General features: G+C 32.0%; 1 protein-coding gene across 4 annotated transcripts in view; it reads left to right on the forward strand.

The window, feature by feature from the left end:
* The first annotated feature begins 657 nt into the window (after nt 1-657).
* LOC119830520 (protein sickie) overlaps nt 658-12390 on the forward strand; it is a 125307-nt gene continuing 113574 nt past the window's right edge. For 2 of the 4 annotated variants that reach the window (XM_038353569.1, XM_038353570.1), the window contains exon 1: nt 658-898. The gene's annotated coding sequence lies outside the window, so the exon portion shown is untranslated. The remainder of the gene's footprint in view (nt 899-12390) is intronic. The other 2 variants (XM_038353571.1, XM_038353572.1) reach the window with 1 other exon arrangement.

The raw sequence follows: 12390 nt of genomic DNA on the forward strand, positions 1-12390 counted from the left end.
CATGTGTAAATAACACTAAAAAGTAAAAAAGCAGTTGAATGAAGGTTAGTGTAATATGTTGTTTTAAGCCATTCGTTAAAACTACGCTAACATATGGTAGAGATATTTCATTTTACAGTTTTGCTTCAAATACCGTTGAACACAAGCAATTTTGTCATATAGCTGCGTACAAACACACATGGGACATAATGGCAGAATGCGGTAATGCTCATCCCATATTCTACGAGCACGCACTTCAACAAGCCTGTCTCATGGGCCTTGTATTATGGGACAAACTTTTGTATATTTTCTTACATGTGCCTTTGTATCACTCTTTAAATAAAGCTTTGGGTACATTTTGTATTTTTAATTTAAAGTAGTTAATTGTTGCATTTAATTTATTTACTTATTTTCAAATACAGAAGTAGATAACACAAAATTCTACTTACCAAAGTTAACAAATCCTCTACATTATAGACCCCGAACGGTAGCAGAATTTAAAAACCGCAATCATGTCGTATAAACGGCACTAAATAGGTTAGTAGATAATATAGTGTACAGACGTCCAACCTTCCAAGACATAAGGTAAAAGAACTGCAAATGCGCATCCGGGCGGGCGGAGGGGTGGAGGCTGTGTTCCGACGAAGGGCGGCAGTGCGCCGCGCGCGCCCGCTCCAACTACGCGGCCACACTCGCTTTTACATTGTTTACGTGTAGTGTACACGCGGCTCAATTGACGTTTGTGATAACTTGCTCAATTACTGTGTTTGTGTGCGAAAACTTGTTAGGTTGTGAGTGTGTGTGAAAAGTTTTGGAGATTTTTAACATATCGAAATAAATATCAATCGCTTTTGCGCATATTTATCGCAAATCCTATATTTACGGTTTTGGAACAGTGTTCGATCTAATTGTTTATGAGGTATATAAGTTAGTTATAAGGAACCAAAAAGTTTACATGCTTGATTTGTAAATAACGAAGTATGCTAATTTTCCGATAAATAGAGCGATTGCTCGCTGTATGTTACCGATACTTGATATAACCCTTTTACATTTATATTTGGTTTTAATTTACGCTCTTAAGAAGCAAAAAATTTACATATAATGACCTAAAAAAGTCTTAAAGGACTCTATGCTAATGTCACATTATTCCAGGCCTCGTGCGCCTCTAGATAAAAGCACAAGAATTAAAAGAATGTAGGTGTAGGCATAGTGTTATAAAGAGTCAGCGTTCCTAAAAGAATACTTATTGCTAAGCTACGATATATTGTAATACATGAGATTATTTTCAGGTGGAAATAAAAAGACAATTGTAACGATTTATTGAAGAAAAATAAATTAACATGTAGCAAAATAAATACTACATACTAATATGTACGTATTTTTTATAGAAATGGAAACGGAAAGAAAAAAGGTGTTTAGTTTTAATTTCTTTAAAGTTATTATTTTTTGGCAATTATACAATCTAGAATCTGGCATAATTTATACATTTGTGTTTTAATAATTTAAAAAGTGGTTTTACTAAAATATTCGTAGAAAATGACGGAATAGCCGACAGAATAGTGACTCATTGCGAGCAATTCACGCTATTCATGTTTACTCTAGTTGTCATTAACTAGACCGAAATTAAAAATTGTTTCATAATTTGTAAAACTTTCATTCGCGTGTGAACTCTTTTATCGTTTTGTGTATCTATTAAAAAAATAGCATAGTTTTAATAGTTAATAATATGATATTTTGAAATACACATATCGTCATTATTTTATGTGTTTGTCTAATCAGGAAAAGTTCGTGAAATTAAAATACCCTTGTAGTAAGTGACTATGGCATCCGTAACAATCCACGGTAAATTTAAGTTTTGGAGTCCGGTTATAAATAAAAAATAGTAAATATATAGGACGCAATTATATTGACTCCTTGAAGCGCCATATTATATTATAGCTATGGCGCCTATCCCTTGTAATATTATAGTAACAACACGTGGTGTGAGCCGAGCGTGACCATTTTGTGCTGGAACACAGCGCTCTCATAAAAACAATAATATTATATAGTTGACTTATAAAATCACCTTAGCGAAAATAAATTATATTTATATGTACTTTCAAATGACTGCCGGAATCTCATTAATTTTGTCGTTTAAAATATGAGCTCTCTATTAGGAGACAGGATAACTGAGAAGATTTTTAGAATTGCAAATAAAGCGAATTAATCGCATTTTAAACCCTGTATTTTAGGCGTTTTAATAAAATGAGAGCAATAACATTATGCAGGTAGTAATTAGGATAATTTTATCCGGTAACAAAGTAAAAGTGAAAATCAGTTAATTACTGTACCGAGGTGCAAAATATGAATAATGTAATGCGGTTTATTTGATATTCTCAAGCAAATTTAGTCGGGATGAGGCTGTGGAATTATTGGATGTAGACGTGACCGAGCTGCCGTGTGCCGAATAACAATACGGTGGGATATTTGGATATTTTTTAGAAAAATCCCCTATGTGTTTGGCGAAATAATACATTTTTTTTATAATTAGGGTAGGAGTAAAATACTTGGTTATATAATTCAGATACTTTAATTATTATTAAGCACGCGCGTTAAGGAGTAAAGAACCTCTAAGACATATATATATTTTTTAAATTCTAGGAAAATTACAACGAAATTGTAGAAGACTTTTAGCCCAATCAATCAACTCTGGAATAGTATAATCAAAATACCATCGTAAATGCTTACTTTCTTGGACTGGTTAGGTGAAGTTCGTTATATACATTGAAGATGACTGTCTTATGAACTATTATGATCGTGTCGATCATCATCTTCATCATCGACCCATAGATGATCCCACAGCAGGGCCCCAGGCCCTTATGTGGCTTCAGGTCATAATCCACCACGCTGACCTAGCGAGAGACACCACGCGACGGATGTCACAAATCGAAAATTCTTGGACATGCTGGATGCCTCCCTATGTTCTCTTTCATCATTTTGAGCATTGCTGATGTGATGAGGGTAATGTGCAGATAAATTGAAAAATCAATGTAGTTTTTGCACGCTCGGTATCGAATTCCCGACTTTTCTACTGAAGTCCGATCTATACCGCTCAGATCGGTTATTAATCAGTAAAATAAACTGACTTTAGCAAACAAAACAAATCTCATTCACTGTTAACAATGAAAGAACAAAAACAAAAGTGTCACGTAACGATCGCCCGGGGCTGGGGAGGCCTACATTCGTTTTTGATTAAACAAATTGTCCGAACACTTTATTGCTCCCTTGGGCTAATATACTCTTCTCAGTTGCGACTTTTACTACGCACTAGGTTTACAACTTTAACACACAACGGGTAACAATAGCAGGGTAGAAAGGTTAACTTTATATTTCCTTAATTATACGAGGCTATTTAGGATTAAGGTTCACTATTTTTTATGGAAGGAGTTGAATAGATGTTATAAGAGTTTGTGATAGTATTCATAGAATGCTTATATTAAATGTACCAATATACAAAATACCATTGTATTTCATATTGTCTATTAGTTCAAGGTGCATTTATAGTTTTTATTTCCAACCAAAAATATTATTTGAGTTAGAGTCGTCCTATATTTAATTTCATACAATTTTTCATAAATCTTTCGGTTGTTATTGAATATTATGGAATACAACGAAGGTTTGCAGCTGCGAACCACAATATTTTAGAATATTATAAGACAGGTGGCTGTCGAACATGCATGCTTTGAATATTGTATGCAGCTTAAGATGACAGCAATAAACCCGTTCAGGCGAAAACCAACGTTACATCGAACGAGGAAATATAGTTGTGCATATCCTTTGGAATTGCAATAAAGTAATGTAAACAAAGTAGAATCGTTTCTGTGAAACATCGTTCTAATAATCTAGCTGTATGTGTCGTGTTACATACTAGGTTAGCTTTTCTAAATTAAACTTTTTTAAACTTCATTTCAATTCGTACATATAGGTTATATGTAGATATAGTTGTTCTATATATGTATACATGTTTATTGAAAACAGTTTGGCTATTGCGTAAATTAACAAAAATAAAAAAAAATACATTAAACCACAACCACTACTGTTACGTGCAGAGAAAAGTGATATCCGTATACTCAAGCCCTTTTAAACTTTAAGCTTTCTATCTGGTTTATTTGACAGCCGACTTTTTATTCAGTCTCGTAACATGTTGCTACGTCAAACTATAAATCTTCTTAATCATAATTTTAAAACTAACATTTCATTGTTTTATCGTTCGTACAATAGTAGTTAAACGAATGTGAAATAAATTTCTAATTCAACTAACGATAATATGGGATATACGGTGTAATGTACACACAAAAATAACAATTTACCTTAGTTCAATTCTGCTAATTAAGCTTAATTTATAGTTAACTATTAAATTCACCTCCCCTGTTTAACATAAAGACGTCAATTTTGTGAACTTTGCTAGACTTCAGTGAAAAGGATTAGGGTAGGAAATAAAGTTTTCCTTTGAATTTATTGGTATATGTATGGTAACGCTAAAGGGTTGTCAAAGAACAAGTATATTTTAAACCTTTTATTTTACCACTGATTGAATTTTAATGGCATTCCTTTTTACTGTGGTGAAAAATAGTTTAAATTGAAGTATTATTAAATAGCGCATTACATTTTGTTTCAATTTTATTAAGTAGGAAAATGAAATATAGCTTGATAAAAATGAAATAAATTTAAATATAATCTCTTAACTTTCTGTTAACGTTATAAATTGAACTTGAAGTGTTTAAAATGCAACCCTAGTTTGTGAGAGAATTGTATTATGACATAAATGTTATCTAACATTTTTAAGTCACATTTAGTCACACGATGATCGCGAAATACTTGGACTGTCGCGTGAGGGAAGGGCATTAGACGCAAATGTCGTAGAACCCTTTAGTGTTATTTATCGGGGAGCAGTTGCTTCTGACTTCGATATAAATACACGTTATATAATAAATATTGTGTAAGCTTCGTCGCGCGTTATGAAATATTACGAAGCGACTTTGTAACAATATACGAACTGTACAAATTAGAAATTTCAGTCACGTGCTTGTATGAGAATATTGGAGTTTATTGGCGAATATGTTAAGGTATACTGTTTTAAATTTGATTGAAATAAAAAAGGCACTGACTTCATTAGGATTGCCTCTTAAAAATTAGAAACAAAAACAAAGAACACTATTATCATTCAGAAATAATAGAGCTCTCTACTAGTGAAAAATTTTCATAGTCGGTTATGTATCTTTTGAGTTTATCACTTGCAAACAATAAATTCAGCTTACAATTAATAATAGCAGTGTAGTGTAGGTATACATTATTAACACTATTTAACTCATAACGATTATTCAATAGAAATCAATCTTACTTAGTGTTATGCTGTAATATACGGATAATTAATATGTACGTACCTAATCTTAAGGCATGCTAATTATTCAGATGAGCGCGTCTAATCGGATCAGCAGCTATAAAATATGCTTATGAAAGAGTTATCCAAAGAGTATTTCCCGTTAGATATCTTTATTATTAACAGATTATTTACGTTTTGTTTAACATTTTGTAAAAAAAAATTATATAATAACGAAGTGCATTTCATTAGATACAACTTTATGTTTTTGCGATTATACCAAGAAATTATGATTCATAAAACCCCATGTGTTTCTTCGTACGCTACGAGTATGTTTTTTTTTTAAGAAACGTGGTTGTAAGCTCTTTGTGAGCTTCCAATCACCTTTCTTAAATTTTAATTTTTATAAGCATTAATTTGTTATCGTTCGTCTAACATCGAATAACATTAAGTTCTCTTATTACACACAATACCTAGTTTATTTAATTTATTTTGCCATACTAGATGAGAATTAGCTGAAAACGAATTAGGACAAAGATAAGCGGTAATTAGTGAAATGGGTTAGATAAATGCTCATGTTCAAATGTGCGTGAGTAATGCCATTATAGGTGTAGGGTAATTAAAAAGGAATAAATTTACCAAGACAAGTAACGGGGGAGAACGATAATTTACGACCGTCCTTGATTTTAACTCAATAAGTATTAATAGAATTCGAATACGATCAGTGATTGATTTTTATTTCAAGGATACGCTGCAAAATGAAATTATTAGGCAATCAAGTTTTAGTCAAATGATAATGCAATATACTTTAAGAAGGAATTTGCTGAGGTTTTCTTCGTAAAAGTATGATCGTTATTAATTCTCATATGAAAATTATAAATAGTAATTACTATTGATGTTGGTGATCTTCGAGGACACAAGCAAGTGATATTGACATGGACATAAGTAATAGATGTTTAATAAATCAGGTCATATTGCAATGCATATTGTCTGCTAATTGCACATAATCTATTCAGTGACCGCCAACAGCCTACTAAACATGTCTGAACACCAAGCTATTGATTTGCCATCAAGGTTCGACTTTTCATCATCATTGCCTACCCCTTAATTCCCCCACAATTATATCTAGATTATTGGAATGTTTAACATCAAAACGGGTATCACGTTCATTTACAATTAAATTATTCATGGATTTGATTGGTAGTGTGGCTTTCAAAGCACAATTCAAAAACTTCAGTTTGTGGTTAATATTACGTTACAATGCAGAGGATAAATGATGGGTATATATTGTTATACTAAATGAACTTACGCACATTTAGTTTCAAGGACTTTTTCGTATAATCTTTCACAACCATTAGATGTAAAAGACAAAATTAACTACATAAAAATAAACTTGATGTGATTATCTAAGATGTATAAAATTTCCTCTGCAGATGCAGAATATGTGATAAAAATAATAGTACTGTAACTCGTAGAAAAAATACCTAATGAATACTTAAAAAAATATAGTCTTATCTTGGATGCTACGAAAAGGGATCACGTTTCGCAAACATTGTTATAGACAGTCTATTTAATGTAATAAAATTTTATATTTGCCAATTCACGTAATGGCATCCCGTAACTATTTACCCTTGGAGGGTAATTGTTCACGGCGGGTCGAATGTTATGGTAATTTATGACCTGACGGACACCGGTCAGCCCGATCAGGGTTAATACCTGTTGAGTTATGAGCCGGATTATTTAGCTTGAACGTCTTGACCCAAGTGTTTAAACAAATCAGTTTACAAATTTTGCCCTTCAGAGCTGTAAAAACTATTCATGACGATATTGCAAAACTTTCACGTCAACAATATTTTAAATAAGCTGTAGGCAATTGATATTTCGTAGCTAAACTTTAGTCATCAGCCCATATATGTTTCCACTACTGGGACACAGGCCTCCTAATAGGGCTCAGGTCCACCATGTTGGCCAAGTGCGGGTTTGTAGGTGTCACATGTCGAACTTTTGACGTCGGCATGTCCGTTTCCTCACGATGTTTTTCTTCACCGATTTGAGCGGTGGTGATGTAAGACATATCGCATATGCAGTTAAATTCAAAAAGCAATTTATTCCCTGCACACTTTCCTGGTTTCGAACCAGGCAAAATAAGTCAGGCTTATTGATTTTAAGTCCGAGGTACTCACCATTGAGCCACCACTGCTTTTTAGTTAAACTGTATTATGTTATAAGAGAAATTCAGTTTTCTAGGCGTGCAAACGTCGGTCCTTTGGTTAGGGGCCGTCGTCGCGTCAAGAGCACTATTTATCTTCCAGCCGTCAGCAAAACGAATGGTCCGGTTAGAATATTTGCATTCCTTTAACGGTCTGCTAACTGAAAGTCTATCTCAAGTGCAATTTGTGTTCTCCTGAAGTCTAAAAGATTTATGTAGCTATTATTTGTAAAAGAGCGCATTTTGAACTGACAAAAAACACACTATACATACACTACACTACATATGTCAACTTGCTAATCAAGTTTATAACAACAATGTCAAAACATAAGTTTACCAGGTAACTTGATGCGGTAAGCGATGACGTTTGTTTTCAATGATTTATTTTAGTTTATAAATTCTGAGTATTCAATGACAAATGATTTATAGTGGTTTAGAAATTATGAGAGTTTATATTGAATTTAGAAATTCAATATAAACTCATTTTTGTCGAAATTAAGGAGACAGTTATCCCATTCATTAATTAAGCAAGTAATCTGAACCTTCAATGTTTTCATTATCCTCCCTTTAGCATACCTCCCCTATTTAATATTATTCACTTTACTTAATATAAGACTGCTGACTATTTTAAAGAAAATTTAATTTTATCCTTATCACCATTTTTCAATGAAATTTACTTCATGTCTTTTTATAAGCACCTGCATTATATTTATATGGTTTAACAGAATTTACGTAATTTTTATTAAAATCTCATATAAATGAACTATATAAACTTAACTTACTAAACTGTACTATACAAAGCATAAAAACATTGCCCGCAAGCCGCTACATGTAACCGATGCTAACCAATCCCCAAACATATTTTAATAAACGCAGCGTCTAAATTAATTAATTCTGCAAGACTGATTCCCGTTACATTTATTACGACAAGGTTCCATTACAATATAAAAACCCCTCACGAAGTACTTTTTCCGTTTACACGAGGGTCATTATGGCATGATCCGGTAGCTTGAACGGATAACTTATGGTGGGTCATGGAATCTGCATTTAAATAGGATCGAGGTTCATATCAGAGGGATTACGCAGGAAGGTTCCGCTCCGGTTTCGATCCGTGGACGGAAAATATGGCGCTCGGCCAACTAAGCTCTGGGTCTAATGTGGAAACTTTCAGTTTGTGTGACGGTTACGACATTTTTGTAGTTAGTCCACAACATTGGGTGTTTCACTGCTATTTTCCTGACTATTGATTACTTTTTTTGTAAGATTCATAGATTGTCACATTTATTTAAGACAAAAATTCAAAATTTTTCATTTCCTTTTCTTTACAATTCGTGTTAAACTAATATGTGATTGGATATCACACTATAGAATAAGCAAAAATAAATGGATTCTATAAATGTAGAAATAAAGCAACATGATTTGCATTGCAAAAAAAAATTAATCAAATAAATTATTCTACATTTCTGTAAATCCACTTTTAAGAACGTCGTTTGTTTAATTCCTTTTTTACGAAGATATAATCTTAAAATAACAGTACCGTTTCAAAGAGAAGTGAGCTAGTTTATTGCAGTTTAATAAGTCTCGAGTCTACAGGTCCAATAAGTAGCTACGACATGAAGTGTAGACACAACTCAAGGGAAATAAGCGTCCAATGTCTTATTGATTCTGCATCTAAGATTACAGTGATGTAACTATACTTTGACATTGAAACAAGACCCGACATAAGTCTGCTTGATTAAATTACATAACAGCCTGCATATTGCTATTTTTCTACAATATTTTTATTATGTTAAAAGAATATTATTTCGAACGATTATATGTAATGTTTTAATTGTTTGCAGTTGTAATTAAGGCTTGGATTGTTTTAACTATTAGATAGTGGAAATATATATAAATTTGATAAAAATACAGCTAATATGTATTTTAGTTATAAGAAAATAAGTTCATATTTTTATTTCACATCACGTTGTACGGCTTTAGCTGAGTATAAAATATGGTTAGGAAGGCTACAGTAAAACAAGAGAAAACATTATAAACGCGAACATATGAGGAAAACTCGTTTTATGACCCGACAAAACCGGTTCGACGTGATCCCTCGGTAATGGAATGAGAAAAAATAATTATGTGCTGCTTTAGTTCAAATTTTATTTTAGCAGCTAATAGATTGATATTTTGTGCGATGTATTCGCGCTAATATTTAAATATTGACTTAATTACGTACTACGCAAAACTTACTCGCAAACAATTTACTCAAATTCAAACATTATTCAATGAGACTTCTTATAAAAGCACATTTATTCTTCTATAAATTGAAAGAAATATTGTAAGACTGTAGGACCTTTTTGTATATACTTTCTCTCCATCCATATTCGATTATTTTTGTGTGAATAGCTTTAAGAAATTAGCAACTGTTATTAAAAAGTGTGAACCGAACCTACAAACAAAATATATTCAGTTCCATTATTACATTATCATATCAAAGGATTATCAAATCTTCAAGTAGGATATGAACACTTGAATTCCATCAGGACTGAACATCAACCCCATACAATTAAATCATGATAAATGGTTCGGGAAAAATCTCATCTAAATATTTAATCGAAAATTCCCCCACACTATTGCAGAATGCGTTTTAGCCTGCATAGGGTACACATGTTCCGACGGGATAACGTCGTCACAGTACTCTTTGTAGAAGTAACTAGTAATGGAATTAATTAAAAATATAATTATTTTAACTTCCAATATAATACATCTTTTATTTTATTTGAAATTAATTTAATGAAAGTAAAAATTTTAATATAACGTTTACCCAAATAATTAAATAATTAAGGTTGAGAATTAGTTGTTTAAAAAGTTTTAATATCATTGTCGAAATCATTCAGTAAACCTTTTGGGTATTCTCATAACCACTATAGATATATTGTATTGATTAAAAGCACAATGCTTTATGTTTCTTTTTTTATGCATTTCGTTATAAATATGTAAATATCCTTTTACATGTTCCTTCAATATTACAAAATGTATACTCTCACTGTAATAACTACCGACACACTGTAATTTTGCCTTAAAATATTATACGGAACTTTACAAGCTGATCTAATTGTTACTTCAAAATGCGTGTTGCACGCGGGACGTTACAGCAAGACAAGTGCATTGCAGTGTTGGAATTCAGTCCACACAAGGGTGGGGCGGAACCCCTGCTCCGATGCAAATAATAATTCTTCCAGACAAAATATTGCACTGTTAATACCGCTAAAATGCCTCGTCCCAGCCCTATTGTGAATAACGTTTATTTGGTTTTATTAGTTTGCCTTAACCGCGAAAAGGGCGTCGATTTGTGTTTGCTTACCTACGTTGATTATGTCATCATATTGAATCTTTATTAAAATAATATGACATTATAACAATTAATTATAAAACAGAATATAGAAATATAACAAATTATTTTGACGTTGATATTTATAGAAATTGTTGTAGGAACAAAAAAAAATTTATCGCTTTTGGCGCCAAAGCTTATACCCGATAGACGATACGTCAACTAAATCTTTATTTGGTTAATATTCAGCCGTTCTAGGCTAGTCAGTTTCAAGGAAATAAAATAAGTTCTAATAATTTTATATATTTCACTTGAATAACCTTCTCGTACTTCTATCTGTTTTAGGATAAGCATTCTCAATTTGGTTTCGTATAATTCTCTAATTTCGCTGCCGAACCTTAGATTTTATAGCTTTTCGGTTTCCCCAACGCAGAATTGCAGCTTAAACTTCGCCTTCCTGACCTATTTAAATATGGGTATATATAAGAACGCCTATAAAATTGACTGTCTTTGTCGTGTTCGCAGAAATAGAAAGAGACAGTTGCAACGATTTTGCAAGAAAATTGGACATCTTGAGGTAGATTCACATTAAAGGGCGATTAAAGTTAAATTTCATTTTTAAGTTCAAATTCGCTAGACTTTTCATACACTTTATAGAATACTCTGTTGTCTTGTACCACTTGTACAACAAACACGTAATGTGAGAATTGGTAACTTTCACGTCAAGCTTTATTGTTACAAGTTACTATTTAAATAATTTTTTATTGTTATTCTGACGTAATCCTTCCTTTAATAAATAAAATACGCATTAGAATGTGGCACGATGTAAATAAATTAAAATTTTCTTAACAATTCCATTCCCTGCAATGTGAAATACCCGCGTCCTTAAGAAAACTGTATTTTGGAGGGTTATATTCACAAATAGGTCGCGTGGCGCCCTTAAATCACTTACGTAGAACAGAAACGGGTCTAAAGCATTAAAGTTTCTGCTTTTGCTCAACGGGATTAGGAAAAACGGAATAAGGAGATTTTTAAACTCTAACCTAATTCTTTGTATTCTTTTTAATGGAATACCTATCTAGTGTAATTGAAATTTAAGTTCTTATTTGTTGCCTGAAATGTATACTTTATCTTTGTACTTGAACATATGAAACGAACGGTATTTCATGGGCTCCTTTTATCGTTACATCATATATTAAATTAAAAATTTATTAATTATATATTTATTAATTATATAATAATTAATGAATATAATCAATTCTCACTGTATTTATTTGTCTATCTCAATCGTTGATATCAAAACCAGTAAAATCCAAGTTGCAATTGAAATTTACTGGATATAATAAGATAATCTTTAAAAAAATACTATTTTCAAGATGAACCGTAATATAATTATGTAAACCGGCAAGCTAAGATCGATCGTATATGTTATATTGTTAACTTTTCAACTTTTCAAAATTTCTAATTTATAAAGCATTTCAATGCTATAAAACTAAAAATTAAATTTAACAAAGGCCGCGTTCCATC

The sequence above is a fragment of the Zerene cesonia genome, chromosome 11 (assembly GCF_012273895.1).
Source record: "Zerene cesonia ecotype Mississippi chromosome 11, Zerene_cesonia_1.1, whole genome shotgun sequence".
NCBI lineage: Eukaryota > Metazoa > Arthropoda > Insecta > Lepidoptera > Pieridae > Zerene > Zerene cesonia.